Raw genomic sequence first — 20,482 nt, 5'->3', positions numbered from 1 at the left:
TCTGACCTCACAAGCACAGTCAGCAGCCAGGGGGCTCCCACTGCCCTATAAGGTACAGAGACAAATGTGACGTCAAAAGGCAGCCAGCAGACAGGGGCCTGCCACGGGCCTATCAGGACATAGGACTGCTCTGACCTCACAAGCCGAGCCAGCAGCTATGGGCCTGCCACTGCCCTATAGGGTACTGGGGCTTCTCTGACCTCACAAGCACAGTCAGCAGCCAGGGCATCCCACTGGCCTATGCGGCACTGAGGCTGCTGTGACCTCACAAGTACAACCAGCAGCCATGGGCATCCCACTGGCCAATGAGGCACTAAGACAAAATTGACCTCAAAATGCAGCAAGCAGCCATGGGCCTCCCACTGGCCTATCAGGCAACAGGACTCCTGTGACCTCACAAGCACAGCCAGCAGCCAGGGCATCGCACTGGCCTATGAGGCCCTGAGGCTGCTGTGACCTCACAAAAACAGCCAGCACCCAGAGGCCTGCCACTTGCCTATCGGTAACTCAGACTGCTGTGAACTCAAAAGGACGGCCAGCAGCCATTGGCCTGCCACTGACCTACCAGGCAATAGCACTGCTGTGACCTCACAAGCACAGCCAGCAGCCAGGGGCCTGCCACTGCCCTATGAGGTACAGAGACAAATGTGACCTGAAAACGCGGCCAGCAGCCAGGCCTCTGCCACTGCCATATAAGACACTGAGGCTGAGTTCACCTAACAAGTAAAGCCAGCAGCGAGGGGCCTGCCACTGCCCTATAGGGCACTGAGGCTGCTGTGACCTCACAAGCACAGCGAAGAGCCAGAGGCCGGCCATTGCACTACAAGGTACAGAGACAAACGTGACCTCAAAAGGCAGCCAGCAGACAGGGGCCTTCCACGGGCCTATCAGGCACTGAGGCTGCTGTGACCTCACAAGCACAGGCAGCAGGGGGCGCTTGCCAGTAACCAATGAGACACTAAGGTTGCTCTGACTTCAGGAGCCCAGAAAGCAGCCATCAACCTGCAACTGGCCTAGGAAGCACGGAGGCTGCTGTGACCTCACAAGCACAGCCAAGCAGACAGGGGCCTGCCACTGGCCTATCAGGCACGGAGGCTGCTGTGACCTCACAAGCACAGACAGCAGCTCTGGGCCTGCCATGGCGCATCAAGCACGGAGAAAGAAGGGAACACCCAAGCAGACCAGCAGCCATGGGCGTGGCAGTGCATGCCCATGCATGCCATGCATGCAGTGGCATGCAGGTCAAAGTGACATCATAAGACACAACCAGCAACCATGGGCCTGCCACTGCCCTTTTTGGCATGGAGACACAAGTATCCTCACAAGCCCAGTCAGGAGGCATGGCCCTGCCACTGGCCTATCAAGCACAGAGGCAGAAGCAACCTCACAAGCAGAGCAAGGACTGATGGGCCTGACTGGCCTACCAGGCCGTGAGGCAGAAGTGACATGACTATCTCATCCAGCAGTGGTGGACCTGACAATATCATTTCAGGCAGAGGGAAAAGTGATATCACAGAACGTTGAAGGACCATAACAGAAAAAAAGGCACTTGGAGGCATGAGCACTGGGAAAAAAGGGCACTAGGAGGCGATGCACTGCAAAAATATGCACATGCAGGACACTATACTGGAAAAAAAGGCACTTTGGGAGCCTGCATCGCAAAAATAGGCACTTGGAGGCCGCTAGGTCGGAAAACAAGGCACTTAGATGCCCCTTCACTGCAAACAAAAGGCACTCAGACAGCAGTGCACCTCAAACAAAGGCACTCGGAGGCCCCTGCACCACAAAAACAGGCACCTGGAGAACAGTGAACCACAAGAAAAGGCACTCGGAGGCCGCTGCATCACAAAAAAAGGCACTTGGAGGCTAATACACTGCAAAAAAGGCACTCGGAGGACCATGCCACGGCAAAAAAAGGCAATCGGTGGCCCCAACACCACAGAAAAAGGCACTCGGGGGCTGCTACAATGCGAAAACAGGCACTCCGATGCCCCTACACCAGAAAGAAAGGCACTCAGAGGGCCCTGCAGCACAAAAAAAGGCACTCAGCTGCCCTTACACTGGGAAAACAGGCACTCGGAGGCCTCTACACCCCAGAAAAAGGCACTCAGTGGCCCCTACACTGCAAAAAAAGGCACTCGGGGGTGACTACAATGTGAAACAAGGCACTCGGAGGGCCCGGCACCACCAAAAGAAGCACTCAGAGGCTCCTGCACTGGAAAAAGAGGCATTGCAGGCCTGTACACCAGAAAAAAAGGCACTTGGAGGCCGCTACACCGCAGAGAAAGGCACTCGGCTGCCCCTACGCTGGAAAAAAAGGCACTCGGAGGCCCCTACACCACCAAAAAAGGCACTCGGCTGCCCCTACACTGGCAAAAAAGGCACTCGGAGGCCCCTACAGCACAAAAAAAGGCACTTGGGGGCTGCTACAATGCAAAAAAAGGCACTCGGAGGCCTCTGCACCAGAAACAAAGGCACTTGGAGGGCCCTGCACCACAAAACAAGGCACTCGGAGGCCCCTGACCCACAAGAAAAGGCACTCGGTGGCCCCTACAGCACAATAAAAGGCACTCGGGGGCTGCTACAATGTGAAACAAGGCACTTGGAGGCCCCAGCACCACAAAAAAAGGCACTCCAAAGCCCCTACATTGCAAAAAAAGGCACTTGGAGGCTACTACACTGCAAAAAAATGCACCCTGAAGCCCATGCACAGCAAAAAAATGCACCCTGAGGCCCCTGCATTGCAAAAAAATGCACCCTGAGGCCCCTGCATTGCAAAAAAATGCACCCTGAGGCCCCTGCACCGCAAAAAAAGGCACTTGGAGGCCGCTACACTGCAAAAGAAAAATGCACCCAGAGGCCTCGACACCACAGAAGAAAAGGCACTCGGAGGACCACACCACAAAAAAGGCACTTGGCTGCCCCTACACTGGAAAAAAAGGCACTCAGCTGCCCCTACACCACAAGAAAAGGCACTCAGTGGCCCCTACAGCACAAAAAAAGGCACTTGGTGGCTGCTACAACGCGAAAAAAGGCACTCAGAGGGCCCTGCACCACAAAAAAAAGCACTCGGAGGCTCCTGCACTGGAAAAAGAGGCACTTGCAGGCCTGTACACCGGATATAAAGGCACTTGGAGGCCCCTGCACCACAAAAGAAGGCACTCGGAGGCCCCTACACTGCAAAAAAAGGCACTCGGAGGGCCCTTCACCGCAAAAAAAGGCACTCGGTGGCCCCCACATTGCAAAAAAGGCACTCAGTAGCCCCTGCACCGCAAAAAAAAGGCACTCAGTAGCCCCTGCACTGCAAAAAAAGGCACTCTGAGGCCAGTGCACTGAAAAACAGGGCACTTGGAGGCCAGTGCACCGCAAAAAAAAATGCACTCAGAGGCCCCTACAGCACAAAAGAAAGGCACTTGGAGCACCACACCACAAAAAAAGGCACTCGGCTGCCCCTACAGCACAAAAAAGGCACTTGGGGGCTGCTACAATGCAAAAAAAGGCACTCGGAGGCCCCTGCACCAGAAAGAAAGGAACTCGGAGGGCCCTGCACCACAAAAGAAGGCACTCGGAGGCCCCTGCACCACAAGAAAAGGCACTCGGGGCCACTACACCGCAAAAAAAAGGTACATGGAGGACCACACCCCCCAAAATAACAGCACTCGGAGGCCCCTGAACCACAAGAAAAGGCATTCAGTGGCCTATACAGCAAAATAAAAGGCACTCGGGGGCTGCTACAATGTGAAACAAGGCACTTGGAGGGCCCTGCACCACCAAAAAAGGCACTCGGAGGCTCCTGCACTGGAAAAAGAGGCACTTGCAGGCCTGTACACTGGAAATAAAGGCACTTGGCGGCCCCTACACTGGAAAAAGAGGCACTTGCAGGCCTGTACACTGGAAATAAAGGCACTTGGAGGCTACTACATTGCAAAAAAAGGCACTCGGAAGCACCCACATTGCAAAAAAAGGCACCCTGAGGCCCCTGCACTGCAAAAAAAGGCACTTGGCCCCTGCACCGCAAAAAAAGGCACTCGGTGGCCCCTGCACCGCAAAAAAAGGCACTTGCAGGCCTCTACAACACCTTCCACTGCCCTATCAGACACAGAGGCTCATGTGACCCCACAAGGACAGGAAGCCACCAGGGGCCTGCCAGTGGCCTGTCAGGCACTGGTACTTCTGTGAGCTCACAAGCAGAGTCAGCAGCCATGGGCATCCCACTGCCTGATGAGGCACTGAGACAAAGGTGACCTCAAAATGCAGCCAGCATGCAGAGGCCTGCCACTGGCCTATCAGGCAATAGGACTGCCGTGACCTCAAAAGGACAGCCAGCAGCCAATGGCCTCGCACTGGCCTATCAGGCAATAGGACTGCTGTGACCTCACGAGCACAGCCAGCAGGTATGGACCTCCCACTGGCTATCAGGCACTCAGACTGCTGTGACCTCACAAGCACAGCAAACAGCCAGGGGCCTGCCACTGCCCTATAGGGCACAGAGGCTGCTGTGACCTGACAAGCACAGCCAGCAGCCAGGGGCCTGCCACTGGCCTGTGAAGCACTGAGGCTGCTGTGACCTCAGAAGCACAGCCAAGCAGACAGGGGCCTGCCACTGGCCTATCAGGCACTGAGGCTTCTGTGACCTGACAAGCACAGCCAGCAGCCAGGGGCCTGCCACTGCCCTGTAAGACACTGAGGCTGCTGTGACCTCACGAGCCCAGGCAGCAGCTATGGGCCTGCCACTGGCCCTATAGGGCAGGGAGGCTGCTGTGACCTCACAAGCACAGCGAGGAGCCAGAGGCCTGCCATTGCCCTAGAAGGTACAGAGACAAATGTGACGTCAAAAGGCAGCCAGCAGACAGGGGCCTGCCACGGGCCTATCAGGAAATAGGACTGCTCTGACCTCACAAGCCGAGCCAGCAGCTATGGGCCTGCCACTGCCCTATAGGGCACTGAGGCTTCTCTGCCCTCACAAGCACAGCCAGCAGCCATGGGCCTGCCACTGGCCTATCAGGCAACAGGACTGCTGTGACCTCACAAGCACAGCCAGCAGACAGGGCATCCCACTGGGCTATGCGGCACTGAGGCTGCTGTGACCTCACAAGTACAACCAGCAGCCATGGGCATCCCACTGGCCAATGAGGCACTAAGACAAAGGTGACCTCAAAATGCAGCCAGCAGCCATGGGCCTCCCACTGGCCTATCAGGCAACAGGACTCCTGTGACCTCACAAGCACAGCCAGCAGCCAGGGCATCGCACTGGCCTATGAGGCACTGAGGCTGCTGTGACCTCACAAAAACAGCCAGCACCCAGAGGCCTGCCACTTGCCTATCGGTAACTCAGACTGCTGTGAACTCAAAAGGACAGCCAGCAGCCATTGGCCTGCCACTGACCTACCAGGCAATAGCACTGCTGTGACCTCACAAGCACAGCCAGCAGCCAGGGCCCTGCCACTGCCCTATAAGACACTGAGGCTGATTTCACCTAACAACTAAAGCCAGCAGCTGTGGATCTGCCACTGGCCTATGAGGCACGGATGCTGCTGTGACCTCACAAGCACAGCCAGCAGCGAGGGGCCTGCCACGGCCCTATAGGGCACTGAGGCTGCTGTGACCTCACTAGCACAGCGAAGAGCCAGAGGCCTGCCATTGCACTACAAGGTACAGAGACAAACGTGACCTCAAAAGGCAGCCAGCAGACAGGGGCCTTCCACCGTCCTATCAGGCAATAGGACTGCTGTGACCTGAAAAGCACAGCCAGCAGCTACGGGCCTGCCACTGGCCTATGAGGCACTGAGGCGGCTGTGACCTCAGAAGCACAGTCAGCAGCCAGGGGCCTGCTTCTGGCCTATCAGGCTGTAGGAGTTTTGTGACCTAAGTACAGACAGCAGCTATGGGTCTGCCACTGGCCTACAGGAAAAGGAGGCTGCTGTGACCTCACAAGCACAGCCAGCTGCCAGGGGCCTGCCACTGGCCTATGAGGCACACAGGCTGCTGTGACCTCACAAGCACACCAAGCAGCCATTGGCATCCCTCTGGCCTACAGGAAAAGGAGGCTGCTGTGACCACACAAGCACAGCGAGGAGCCAGAGGCCTGCCTTTGCCCTATAAGGTTCAGAGACAAATGTGACCTCAAAAGGCAGCCAGCAGACAGAGGCCTTCCACGGGCCTATCAGGAAATAGGACTGCTGTGACCTTACAAGCACATCCTGAAGCTATGGGCCTCCCACTGGCCTATAGGGAACGGAGGCTGCTGTGTCCTCACAAGCACAGCCAGCAGCCAGGGGCCTGCCACTGGCCTATGAGGCACTGAGGCTGCTGTGACCTCACAAGCAGAGGCAGCAGGGGGCGCTTGCCACTCACTTATGACGCACTGAGGCTACTGTGACCTCACAAGCACAGGCAGCAGGGGGCGCTTGCCAGTATCCAATGAGACACTAAGGTTGCTCTGACTTCAGAAGCCCAGAAAGCAGCCATCAGCCTGCCACTGGCTTATGAGGCACGGAGGCTGCTGTGACCTCACAAGCACAGCCAGCAGCCATGAGCCTGCTACCGCCCTATGAGGCAGTGAGGCTGCTGTGACCTCACAAGCACAGCCAGCAGCCATGAGCCTGCCACTGGCCTAGGAGGCACGGTGGCTGCTGTGACCTCACAAATGCAGCCAGCAGCCAGGAACCTGCCACTGCCCTATGAGGTACAGAGACAAATGTGACCTCAAAACGCGGCCAGCTGCCAGGGGCCTGCCACTGCCCTATAAGACACTGAGGCTGCTGTGACCTCACAAGCACAGCCAGCAGCTGTGGGTCTGCCACTGGCCTATGAGGCACTGAGGCTGCTGTGACCTGACAAGCACAGAGAGCAGCCATCGGCCTCCAACTTCCCGATCAGGTGCTGATGCTGCTGTCAACTCAGAATCACCGTAAACAGTCAGGGGCCTGCCACTGCCCTAAAGGGCATGGAGGCTGCTGTGATCTCACAAGCCCACCCAGCAGCTATGGGCCTGCCACTGCCCTATAGGACACTGAGGCTTCTCTGACCTCACAAGCCCACCCAGCAGTCATTGGCCTCGAACTGGCATATCAGGCAACAGGACTGCTGTGACCTCACAAGCACGGCCAGCAGGCATGGGCATTCAACTGCCCTATGAGGCCCCGAGACAAACATGACCTCATAATGTAGCCAGCAGGCATGGAGCTGTCACTGGACTATCAGGCAACAGGACTGCTGTGACTTCACAAGCACAGCCAGCAGCCAGCAGCCATGGCATCCAACCAGCCGATGAGCCACTGAGGCTCCTCTCACCTCACAAAAACAGCCAGCACCCAGAGGCCTGCCACTGGCTTATGAGGCAATGTGACTGCTGTGACCTCACAAGGACAGCCAGCAGCCATTGGCCTGCCACTGACCTATCAGGCACTGAGGCTGCTGTGACCTCACAAGCACAGCCAGCAGCCAAGGGCGTGCCACTGGCCTAGGAGGCACGGAGGCTGCTGTGACCTCACAAGCACAGCCAGCAGCCATTGGCCTGCCACTGGCCTATGAGGCACTGAGGCTGCTGTGACCGCACAAGCACAGCCAGCAGACAGGGGCCTGCTACTGGCCTATCAGGCACGGAGGCTGCTATGACCTCAGAAGGACAGCCAGCAGCCATTGGCCTGCCACTGACCTATCAGGCACTGAGGCTGCTGTGACCTCACAAGCACAGCCAGCAGCCAAGGGCGTGCCACTGGCCTAGGAGGCACGGAGGCTGCTGTGACCTCACAAGCACAGCCAGCAGCCATTGGCCTGCCACTGGCCTATGAGGCACTGAGGCTGCTGTGACCGCACAAGCACAGCCAGCAGACAGGGGCCTGCTACTGGCCTATCAGGCACGGAGGCTGCTATGACCTCAGAAGGACAGCCAGCAGCCATTGGCCTGCCACTGGCCTATGAGGCACTGAGGCTGCTGTGACCGCACAAGCACAGCCAGCAGACAGGGGCCTGCTTCTGGCCTATCAGGCTGTAGGAGTGTTATGACCTGACAAGCACAGCCAGCAGCTATGGGCATCCCACTGGCCTATCAGGCAACAGGACTGCTGTGACCTCACAAGCACAGCCAGCAGCCAGGGGCCTGCCACTGGCCTATGAGGCACTGAGGCTGCTGTGACCTCAAAAGCACACCAAGCAGCCATTGGCATCCCTCTGGCCTACAGGAAAAGGAGGCTGCTGTGACCTCACAAGCACAGCGAGGAGCCAGAGGCCTGCCATTGCCCTAGAAGGTACAGAGACAAATGTGACCTCAATAGGCAGCCAGCAGACAGGGGCCTTCCACGGGCCTATCAGGAAATAGGACTGCTGTGACCTCACAAGCATAGCCAGCTGCTATGGGTCTGCCACTGGCCTACAGGAAAAGGAGGCTGCTGTGTCCTCACAAGCACAGTCAGCAGCCAGTGGGCTCCCACTGCCCTATAAGGTACAGAGACAAATGTGACGTCAAAAGGCAGCCAGCAGACAGGGGCCTGCCACGGGCCTATCAGGACATAGGACTGCTCTGACCTCACAAGCCGAGCCAGCAGCTATGGGCCTGCCACTGCCCTATAGGGTACTGAGGCTTCTCTGACCTCACAAGCACAGTCAGCAGCCAGGGGGCTCCCACTGCCCTATAAGGTACAGAGACAAATGTGACGTCAAAAGGCAGCCAGCAGACAGGGGCCTGCCACGGGCCTATCAGGACATAGGACTGCTCTGACCTCACAAGCCGAGCCAGCAGCTATGGGCCTGCCACTGCCCTATAGGGTACTGGGGCTTCTCTGACCTCACAAGCACAGTCAGCAGCCAGGGCATCCCACTGGCCTATGCGGCACTGAGGCTGCTGTGACCTCACAAGTACAACCAGCTGCCATGGGCATCCCACTGGCCAATGAGGCACTAAGACAAAGGTGACCTCAAAATGCAGCCAGCAGCCATGGGCCTCCCACTGGCCTATCAGGCAACAGGACTCCTGTGACCTCACAAGCACAGCCAGCAGCCAGGGCATCGCACTGGCCTATGAGGCACTGAGGCTGCTGTGACCTCACAAAAACAGCCAGCACCCAGAGGCCTGCCACTTGCCTATCGGTAACTCAGACTGCTGTGAACTCAAAAGGACGGCCAGCAGCCATTGGCCTGCCACTGACCTACCAGGCAATAGCACTGCTGTGACCTCACAAGCACAGCCAGCAGCCAGGGCCCTGCCACTGCCCTATGAGGTACAGAGACAAATGTGACCTGAAAACGCGGCCAGCAGCCAGGCCTCTGCCACTGCCATATAAGACACTGAGGCTGAGTTCACCTAACAAGTAAAGCCAGCAGCGAGGGGCCTGCCACTGCCCTATAGGGCACTGAGGCTGCTGTGACCTCACAAGCACAGCGAAGAGCCAGAGGCCTGCCATTGCACTACAAGGTACAGAGACAAACGTGACCTCAAAAGGCAGCCAGCAGACAGGGGCCTTCCACGGGCCTATCAGGCACTGAGGCTGCTGTGACCTCACAAGCACAGGCAGCAGGGGGCGCTTGCCAGTAACCAATGAGACACTAAGGTTGCTCTGACTTCAGGAGCCCAGAAAGCAGCCATCAGCCTGCAACTGGCCTAGGAAGCACGGAGGCTGCTGTGACCTCACAAGCACAGACAGCAGCTCTGGGCCTGCCATGGCGCATCAAGCACGGAGAAAGAAGGGAACACCCAAGCAGACCAGCAGCCATGGGCGTGGCAGTGCATGCCCATGCATGCCATGCATGCAATGGCATGCAGGTCAAAGTGACATCATAAGACACAACCAGCAACCATGGGCCTGCCACTGCCCTTTTTGGCATGGAGACACAAGTATCCTCACAAGCCCAGTCAGGAGGCATGGCCCTGCCACTGGCCTATCAAGCACAGAGGCAGAAGCAGCCTCACAAGCAGAACAAGGACTGATGGGCCTGACTGGCCTACCAGGCTGTGAGGCAGAAGTGACATGACTATCTCATCCAGCAGTGGTGGACCTGACAATATCATTTCAGGCAGAGGGTAAAGTGATATCACAGAACGTTGAAGGACCATAACAGAAAAAAAGGCACTTGGAGGCATGAGCACTGGGAAAAAAGGGCACTAGGAGGCGATGCACTGCAAAAATATGCACATGCAGGACACTATACTGGAAAAAAAGGCACTTTGGGAGCCTGCATCGCAAAAATAGGCACTTGGAGGCCGCTAGGTCGGAAAACAAGGCACTTAGATGCCCCTTCACTGCAAACAAAAGGCACTCAGACAGCAGTGCACCTCAAACAAAGGCACTCGGAGGCCCCTGCACCACAAAAACAGGCACCTGGAGAACAGTGAACCACAAGAAAAGGCACTCGGAGGCCTCTGCATCACAAAAAAAGGCACTTGGAGGCTAATACACTGCAAAAAAGGCACTCGGAGGACCATGCACGGCAAAAAAAGGCACTCGGTGGCCCCAACACCACAAAAAAGGCACTCGGGGGCTGCTACAATGCGAAAACAGGCACTCCGATGCCCCTACACCAGAAAGAAAGGCACTCAGAGGGCCCTGCAGCACAAAAAAAGGCACTCAGCTGCCCTTACACTGGGAAAACAGGCACTCGGAGGCCTCTACACCCCAGAAAAAGGCACTCAGTGGCCCCTACACTGCAAAAAAAGGCACTCGGGGGTGACTACAATGTGAAACAAGGCACTCGGAGGGCCCGGCACCACCAAAAGAAGCACTCAGAGGCTCCTGCACTGGAAAAAGAGGCATTGCAGGCCTGTACACCAGAAAAAAAGGCACTTGGAGGCTGCTACACCGCAGAGAAAGGCACTCGGCTGCCCCTGCGCTGGAAAAAAAGGCACTCGGAGGCCTCTACACCACAAAAAAAGGCACTCGGCTGCCCCTACACTGGAAAAAAAAGGCACTCGGAGGCCCCTACAGCACAAAAAAAGGCACTTGGGGGCTGCTACAATGCAAAAAAAGGCACTCGGAGGCCTCTGCACCAGAAAGAAAGGAACTTGGAGGGCCCTGCACCACAAAAGAAGGCACTCGGAGGCCCCTGACCCACAGGAAAAGGCACTCGGTGGCCCCTACAGCACAATAAAAGGCACTCGGGGGCTGCTACAATGTGAAACAAGGCACTTGGAGGCCCCAGCACCACAAAAAAAGGCACTCCAAAGCCCCTACATTGCAAAAAAAGGCACTTGGAGGCTACTACACTGCAAAAAAATGCACCCTGAAGCCCATGCACAGCAAAAAAATGCACCCTGAGGCCCCTGCATTGCAAAAAAATGCACCCTGAGGCCCCTGCACCGCAAAAAAAGGCACTCGGAGGCCTCCACACCGCAAAAAAGGCACTTGGAGGCCGCTACACTGCAAAAGAAAAATGCACCCAGAGGCCTCGACACCACAGAAGAAAGGCACTCGGAGGACCACACCACAAAAAAAGGCACTTGGCTGCCCCTACACTGGAAAAAAAGGCACTCAGCTGCCCCTACACCACAAGAAAAGGCACTCAGTGGCCCCTACAGCACAAAAAAAGGCACTTGGTGGCTGCTACAACGTGAAAAAAGGCACTCAGAGGGCCCTGCACCACAAAAAAAAGCACTCGGAGGCTCCTGCACTGGAAAAAGAGGCACTTGCAGGCCTGTACACCGGATATAAAGGCACTTGGAGGCCCCTGCACCACAAAAGAAGGCACTCGGAGGCCCCTACACTGCAAAAAAAGGCACTCGGAGGGCCCTTCACCGCAAAAAAAGGCACTCGGTGGCCCCCACATTGCAAAAAAGGCACTCAGTAGCCCCTGCACCGCAAAAAAAAGGCACTCAGTAGCCCCTGCACTGCAAAAAAAGGCACTCTGAGGCCAGTGCACTGAAAAACAGGGCACTTGGAGGCCAGTGCACCGCAAAAAAAAATGCACTCAGAGGCCCCTACAGCACAAAAGAAAGGCACTTGGAGCACCACACCACAAAAAAAGGCACTCGGAGGCCCCTACAGCACAAAAAAAGGCACTCGGAGGCCCCTACAGCACAAAAAAGGCACTTGGGGGCTGCTACAATGCAAAAAAAGGCACTCGGAGGCCCCTGCACCAGAAAGAAAGGAACTCGGAGGGCCCTGCACCACAAAAGAAGGCACTCGGAGGCCCCTGCACCACAAGAAAAGGCACTCGGGGCCACTACACCGCAAAAAAAAGGTACATGGAGGACCACACCCCCCAAAATAACAGCACTCGGGGGCCCCTGAACCACAAGAAAAGGCATTCAGTGGCCTATACAGCAAAATAAAAGGCACTCGGGGGCTGCTACAATGTGAAACAAGGCACTTGGAGGGCCCTGCACCACCAAAAAAGGCACTCGGAGGCTCCTGCACTGGAAAAAGAGGCACTTGCAGGCCTGTACACTGGAAATAAAGGCACTTGGCGGCCCCTACACTGGAAAAAGAGGCACTTGCAGGCCTGTACACTGGAAATAAAGGCACTTGGAGGCTACTACACTGCAAATAAAGGCACTCGGAAGCACCCACATTGCAAAAAAAGGCACTCGGTGGCCCCTGCACCGCAAAAAAAGGCACTCGGTGGCCCCTGCACCGCAAAAAAAGGCACTTGGAGGCCTCTACACCACCTTCCACTGCCCTATCAGACACAGAGGCTCGTGTGACCCCACAAGGACAGGAAGCCGCCAGGGGCCTGCCAGTGGCCTGTCAGGCACTGGTACTTCTGTGAGCTCACAAGCAGAGTCAGCAGCCATGGGCATCCCACTGCCTGATGAGGCACTGAGACAAAGGTGACCTCAAAATGCAGCCAGCATGCAGAGGCCTGCCACTGGCCTATCAGGCAATAGGACTGCCGTGACCTCAAAAGGACAGCCAGCAGCCAATGGCCTCGCACTGGCCTATCAGGCAATAGGACTGCTGTGACCTCACAAGCACAGCCAGCAGGTATGGACCTCCCACTGGCTATCAGGCACTCAGACTGCTGTGACCTCACAAGCACAGCAAACAGCCAGGGGCCTGCCACTGCCCTATAGGGCACAGAGGCTGCTGTGACCTGACAAGCACAGCCAGCAGCCAGGGGCCTGCCACTGGCCTGTGAAGCACTGAGGCTGCTGTGACCTCAGAAGCACAGCCAAGCAAACAGGGGCCTGCCACTGGCCTATCAGGCACTGAGGCTTCTGTGACCTGACAAGCACAGCCAGCAGCCAGGGGCCTGCCACTGCCCTGTAAGACACTGAGGCTGCTGTGACCTCACGAGCCCAGGCAGCAGCTATGGGCCTGCCACTGGCCCTATAGGGCAGGGAGGCTGCTGTGACCTCACAAGCACAGCGAGGAGCCAGAGGCCTGCCATTGCCCTAGAAGGTACAGAGACAAATGTGACCTCAAAAGGCAGCCAGCAGACAGGGGCCTTCCACAGGCCTATCAGGAAATAGGACTGCTGTGACCTCACAAGCACAGCCAGCAGACAGGGCATCCCACTGGGCTATGCGGCACTGAGGCTGCTGTGACCTCACAAGTACAACCAGCAGCCATGGGCATCCCACTGGCCAATGAGGCACTAAGACAAAGGTGACCTCAAAATGCAGCCAGCAGCCATGGGCCTCCCACTGGCCTATCAGGCAACAGGACTCCTGTGACCTCACAAGCACAGCCAGCAGCCAGGGCATCGCACTGGCCTATGAGGCCCTGAGGCTGCTGTGACCTCACAAAAACAGCCAGCACCCAGAGGCCTGCCACTTGCCTATCGGTAACTCAGACTGCTGTGAACTCAAAAGGACAGCCAGCAGCCATTGGCCTGCCACTGACCTACCAGGCAATAGCACTGCTGTGACCTCACAAGCACAGCCAGCAGCCAGGGCCCTGCCACTGCCCTATAAGACACTGAGGCTGATTTCACCTAACAACTAAAGCCAGCAGCTGTGGGTCTGCCACTGGCCTATGAGGCACGGATGCTGCTGTGACCTCACAAGCACAGCCAGCAGCGAGGGGCCTGCCACTGCCCTATAGGGCACTGAGGCTGCTGTGACCTCACTAGCACAGCGAAGAGCCAGAGGCCTGCCATTGCACTACAAGGTACAGAGACAAACGTGACCTCAAAAGGCAGCCAGCAGACAGGGGCCTTCCACGGGCCTATCAGGCAATAGGACTGCTGTGACCTGAAAAGCACAGCCAGCAGCTACGGGCCTGCCACTGGCCTATGAGGCAATGAGGCTGCTGTGACCTCAGAAGCACAGTCAGCAGCCAGGGGCCTGCTTCTGGCCTATCAGGCTGTAGGAGTTTTGTGACCTAAGTACAGACAGCAGCTATGGGTCTGCCACTGGCCTACAGGAAAAGGAGGCTGCTGTGACCTCACAAGCACAGCCAGCTGCCAGGGGCCTGCCACTGGCCTATGAGGCACTGAGGCTGCTGTGACCTCAAAAGCACACCAAGCAGCCATTGGCATCCCTCTGGCCTACAGGAAAAGGAGGCTGCTGTGACCTCACAAGCACAGCGAGGAGCCAGAGGCCTGCCATTGCCCTAGAAGGTACAGAGACAAATGTGACCTCAAAAGGCAGCCAGCAGACAGAGGCCTTCCATGGGCCTATCAGGAAATAGGACTGCTGTGACCTTACAAGCACATCCAGAAGCTATGGGCCTCCCCCTGGCCTATAGGGAACGGAGGCTGCTGTGTCCTCACAAGCACAGCCAGCAGCCAGGGGCCTGCCACTGGCCTATGAGGCACGCAGGCTGCTGTGACCTCAAAAGCACACCAAGCAGCCATTGGCATCCCTCTGGCCTACAGGAAAAGGAGGCTGCTGTGACCTCACAAGCACAGCGAGGAGCCAGAGGCCTGCCATTGCCCTAGAAGGTACAGAGACAAATGTGACCTCAAAAGGCAGCCAGCAGACAGAGGCCTTCCATGGGCCTATCAGGAAATAGGACTGCTGTGACCTTACAAGCACATCCAGAAGCTATGGGCCTCCCCCTGGCCTATAGGGAACGGAGGCTGCTGTGACCTCACAAGCAGAGGCAGCAGGGGGCACTTGCCACTCACTTATGACGCACTGAGGCTACTGTGACCTCACAAGCACAGGCAGCAGGGGGCGCTTGCCAGTATCCAATGAGACACTAAGGTTGCTCTGACTTCAGAAGCCCAGAAAGCAGCCATGAGCCTGCCACTGGCTTATGAGGCACGGAGGCTGCTGTGACCTCACAAGCACAGCCAGCAGCCATGAGCCTGCTACCGCCCTATGAGGCAGTGAGGCTGCTGTGACCTCACAAGCACAGCCAGCAGCCATTAGTCTGCCACTGGCCTAGGAGGCACGGAGGGTGCTATGACCTCACAAGCACAGCCAGCAGCCAGAAGCCTGCTACTGCCCTTTGAGGCACTGAGGGTGCTGTGACCTCACAAGCACAGCCAGCAGCCATGAGCCTGCCACTGGCCTAGGAGGCACCGTGGCTGCTGTTACTTCACAAGCACAGCCAGCAGCCATGAGCCTGCCACTGGCCTATGAGGCACTGAGGTTGCTGTGACCTCACAAATGCAGCCAGCAGCCAGGAGCCTGCCACTGCCCTCTGTGGCACTGAGGCTGCTGTGACCTGACAAGCACAGCCAGCCGCTACGGGCCTCCACTGGCCTATGAGGCACGGAGGCTACTGTGACCTCACAAGCACAGTCAGCAGCGAGGGGCCTGCCACTGGCCTATGAGGTACAGAGACAAATGTGACCTCAAAACGCGGCCAGCTGCCAGGGGCCTGCCACTGCCCTATAAGACACTGAGGCTGCTGTGACCTCACAAGCACAGCCAGCAGCCAAGGGCGTGCCACTGGCCTAGGAGGCACGGATGCTGCTGTGACCTGACAAGCACAGCCAGCAGCCATTGGCCTGCCACTGGCCTATGAGGCACTGAGGCTGCTGTGACCTGACAAGCACAGCCAGCAGCCAGGGGCCTGCCACTGGCCTGTGAAGCACTGAGGCTGCTATGACCTCTCGAGCCCACGCAGCAGCTATGGGCCTGCCACTGCCCTATAGGGCACTGAGGCTGCTGTGACCTCACAAGCACAGCGAGGAGCCAGAGGCCTGCCATTGCCCTAGAAGGTACAGAGACAAATGTGACCTCAAAAGGCAGCCAGCAGACAGGGGCCTTCCACGGGCCTATCAGGAAATAGGACTGCTATGACCTAACAAGCACAGCCAGCAGCTATGGGCCTGCCACTGGCCTATGAGGCACTGAGGCTGCTGTGACCTGAGAAGCACAGTCAGCAGCCAGGGGCCTGCTGCTGTCCTATCAGGCTGTAGGAGTGTTATGACCTGACAAGCACAGCCAGCAGCTATGGGCATCCCACTGGCCTATCAGGCAACAGGACTGCTGTGACCTCACAAGCACAGCCAGCAGCTACGGGCCTGCCACTGGCCTATGAGGCACTGAGGCTGCTGTGACCTCACAAGCATTGCCAGTAGGCATGGGCATCCAACTGCCCTATGAGGCCCCGAGACGAACGTGACCTCATAACGCAGCCAGCAGGCATTGAGCTGTCACTGGCCCATCAGGCACTGGTACTTCCGTGACATGACAAGGAAAGCCAGCAGCCATTGGCCTCCCACTGGCCAATGAGACACAGAGACAAAGGTGACCTCAATACGCAGCCAGCAGCCATGGGCCTGCCACTGACCTATCAGGCAATAGGACTGCTGTGACCTCACAAGCACAGCCAGCAGCCAGTGGCCTGCCACTGCCCTATGAGGTACAGAGACAAATGTGACCTGAAAATGCGGCCAGCAGGCGGGGGCCTGCCACTGCCCTATAAGACACTGAGGCTGCTGTGACCTCACAAGCAAAGCCAGCAGCTGTGAGTCTGCCACTGGCCTATGAGGCACTGAGGCTGCTCTGACCTCACAAGCAAAGCCAGCAGCCATGGGCCTGCCACTGACCTATCAGGCAATAGGACTGCTGTGACCTCACAAGCACAGCCAGCAGCCAGTGGCCTGCCACTGCCCTATGAGGTACAGAGACAAATGTGACCTGAAAATGCGGCCAGCAGCCGGGGGCCTGCCACTGCCCTATAAGACACTGAGGCTGCTGTGACCTCACAAGCAAAGCCAGCAGCTGTGGGTCTGCCACTGGCCTATGAGGCACTGAGGCTGCTCTGACCTCACAAGCACAGCGAGGAGCCAGAGGCCTGCCATTGCCCTAGAAGGTACAGAGACAAATGTGACCTCAAAAGGCAGCCAGCAGACAGGGGCCTTCCACAGGCCTATCAGGAAATAGGACTGCTCTGACCTCACAAGCCGAGCCAGCAGCTATGGGTCTGCCACTGCCCTATAGGGCACTGAGGCTTCTCTGCCCTCACAAGCACAGCCAGCAGCCATGGGCCTGCCACTGGCCTATCAGGCAACAGGACTGCTGTGACCTCACAAGCACAGCCAGCAGCCAGGGCATCCCACTGGGCTATGCGGCACTGAGGCTGCTGTGACCTCACAAGTACAACCAGCAGCCATGGGCATCCCACTGGCCAATGAGGCACTAAGACAAAGGTGACCTCAAAATGCAGCCAGCAGCCATGGGCCTCCCACTGGCCTATCAGGCAACAGGACTCCTGTGACCTCACAAGCACAGCCAGCAGCCAGGGCATCACACAGGCCTATGAGGCCCTGAGGCTGCTGTGACCTCACAAAAACAGCCAGCACCCAGAGGCCTGCCACTTGCCTATCGGTAACTCAGACTGCTGTGAACTCAAAAGGACAGCCAGCAGCCATTGGCCTGCCACTGACCTACCAGGCAATAGCACTGCTGTGACCTCACAAGCACAGCCAGCAGCCAGGGCCCTGCCACTGCCCTATAAGACACTGAGGCTGATTTCACCTAACAATTAAAGCCAGCAGCTGTGGGTCTGCCACTGGCCTATGAGGCACGGATGCTGCTGTGACCTGACAAGCACAGCCAGCAGCCAGGGGCCTGCCACTGCCCTATAGGGCACTGAGGCTGCTGTGACCTCACAAGCACAGCGAGGAGCCAGAGGCCTGCCATTGCCCTAGAAGGTACAGAGACAAACGTGACCTCAAAAGGCAGCCAGCAGACAGGGGCCTTCCACAGGCCTATCAGGAAATAGGACTGCTCTGACCTCACAAGCAAAGCCAGCAGCCATGGGCCTGCCACTGACCTATCAGGCAATAGGACTGCTGTGACCTCACAAGCACAGCCAGCAGCCAGTGGCCTGCCACTGCCCTATGAGGTACAGAGACAAATGTGACCTGAAAATGCGGCCAGCAGCCGGGGGCCTGCCACTGCCCTATAAGACACTGAGGCTGCTGTGACCTCACAAGCAAAGCCAGCAGCTGTGGGTCTGCCACTGGCCTATGAGGCACTGAGGCTGCTCTGACCTCACAAGCAAAGCCAGCAGCCAAGGGCCTGCCACTGGCCTGTCAGGCCATAAGACTGCTTTGACCTGACAAGCACAGACAGCAGCCAGGGGCCTGCCACTGGCCTATCAGGCAACAGGACTGCTGTGACCTCAAAAGGACAGCCAGCAGCCATTGGCCTGCCACTGACCTATCAGCCAATAGGACTGCTGTGATCTCACAAGCCCACCCAGCAGCTATGTGCCTGCCACTGCCCTATAGGACACTGAGGCTTCTCTGACCTCACAAGCCCACCCAGCAGTCATTGGCCTCGAACTGGCATATCATGCAACAGGACTGCTGTGACCTCACAAGCACGGCCAGCAGGCATGGGCATTCAACTGCCCTATGAGGCCCCGAGACAAACATGACCTCATAACGCAGCCAGCAGGCATGGAGCTGTCACTGGCCTATCAGGCAACAGGACTGCTGTGACCTCACAAGCACAGCGAGCAGCCAACAGCCATGGCATCCAACCAGCCGATGAGCCACTGAGGCTGCTGTCACCTCACAAAAACAGCCAGCACCCAGAGGCCTGCCACTGGCCTATGAGGCAATGTGACTGCTGTGACCTCACAAGGACAGCCAGCAGCCATTGGCCTGCCACTGACCTATCAGGCACTGAGGCTGCTGTGACCTCACAAGCACAGCCAGCAGCCAAGGGCGTGCCACTGGCCTAGGAGGCACGGAGGCTGCTGTGACCTCACAAGCACAGCCAGCAGCCATTGGCCTGCCACTGGCCTATGAGGCACTGAGGCTGCTGTGACCTGACAAGCACAGCCAGCAGACAGCGGCCTGCTACTGGCCTATCAGGCACGGAGGCTGCTGTGACCTCAGAAGCACAGCCAACAGCCATTGGCCTCCCACTGGCCTATGAGGCACGGAGGCTGCTATGACCTAACAAGCACAGCCAGCAGCCATTGGCCTTCCACTGACCTATGAGGCACTGAGGCTGCTATGACCTAACAAGCACAGCCAGCAGCCATTGGCCTGCCACTGGCCTATGAGGCACTGAGGCTGCTGTGACCTCACAAGCACAGCTAGCAGCCAAGGGCCTGCCACGGGCCTGTAGGGAATGGAGGATGATGTGACCTCACAAGCACAGCCAGCAGCCATTGGCCTCCCACTGCCCGATGAGGCGCTGACGCTGCTGTCAACTCAGAAGCACAGTAAACAGTCAGGGGCCTGCCACTGCCCTAAAGGGCATGGAGGCTGCTATGATCTCAGAAGCCCAGCGAGCAGCTATGGGCCTGCCACTGCCCTAAAGGTCATGCAGGCTGCTATGACCTCAGAAGCCCAGCGAGCAGCTATGGGCCTGCCACTGCCCTATAGGGCACTGAGGCTTCTCTGACCTCACAAGCCCACCCAGCAGTCATTGGCCTCGAACTGGCATATCAGGCAACAGGACTGCTGTGACCTCACAAGCATGGCCAGCAGGCATGGGCAACCAACTGCCCTATGAGGCCCCGAGACAAACGTGACCTCATAACGCAGCCAGCAGGCATGGAGCTGTCACTGGCCTATCAGGCACTGGTATTTCTGTGACCTCACAAGTACAGGCAGCAGCCAGGGGCCTGCCATTGGCCTGTGAAGCACTGAGGCTGCTGTGACCTCACAAGCACAGCTAGCAGCCAAGGGCCTGCCACGGCCCTATAAGACACTGAGGCTGCTGTGACGTCACAAGTAAAGCCAGCAGCTGTGGGTCTGCCACTGGCCTCTCAGGCTGTAGGAGTCTTGTGACCTGACAAGCACAGCCAGCAGCCAGGGGCCTGCCACTGCCTGTGAAGCACTGAGGCTGCTATGACCTCTCGAGCCCAGGCAGCAGCTATGGGCCTGCCACTGCCCTATAGGGCACTGAGGCTGCTGTGACCTGACAAGCACAGCGAGGAGCCAGAGGCCTGCCATTGCCCTAGAAGGTACAGAGACAAATGTGACCTCAAAAGGCAGCCAGCAGACAGCGGCCTTCCACAGGCCTATCAGGAAATAGGACTTCTATGACCTAACAAGCACAGCCAGCAGCTATGGGCCTGCCACTGGCCTATGAGGCACTGAGGCTGCTGTGACCTGAGAAGCACAGTCAGCAGCCAGGGGCCTGCTGCTGGCCTATCAGGCTGTAGGAGTGTTATGACCTGAC

This window comes from Dromaius novaehollandiae, chromosome 18 (genome assembly GCF_036370855.1).
Source record: "Dromaius novaehollandiae isolate bDroNov1 chromosome 18, bDroNov1.hap1, whole genome shotgun sequence".
NCBI classification, from domain to species: domain Eukaryota; kingdom Metazoa; phylum Chordata; class Aves; order Casuariiformes; family Dromaiidae; genus Dromaius; species Dromaius novaehollandiae.
This window is presented reverse-complemented; position numbering follows the sequence as displayed.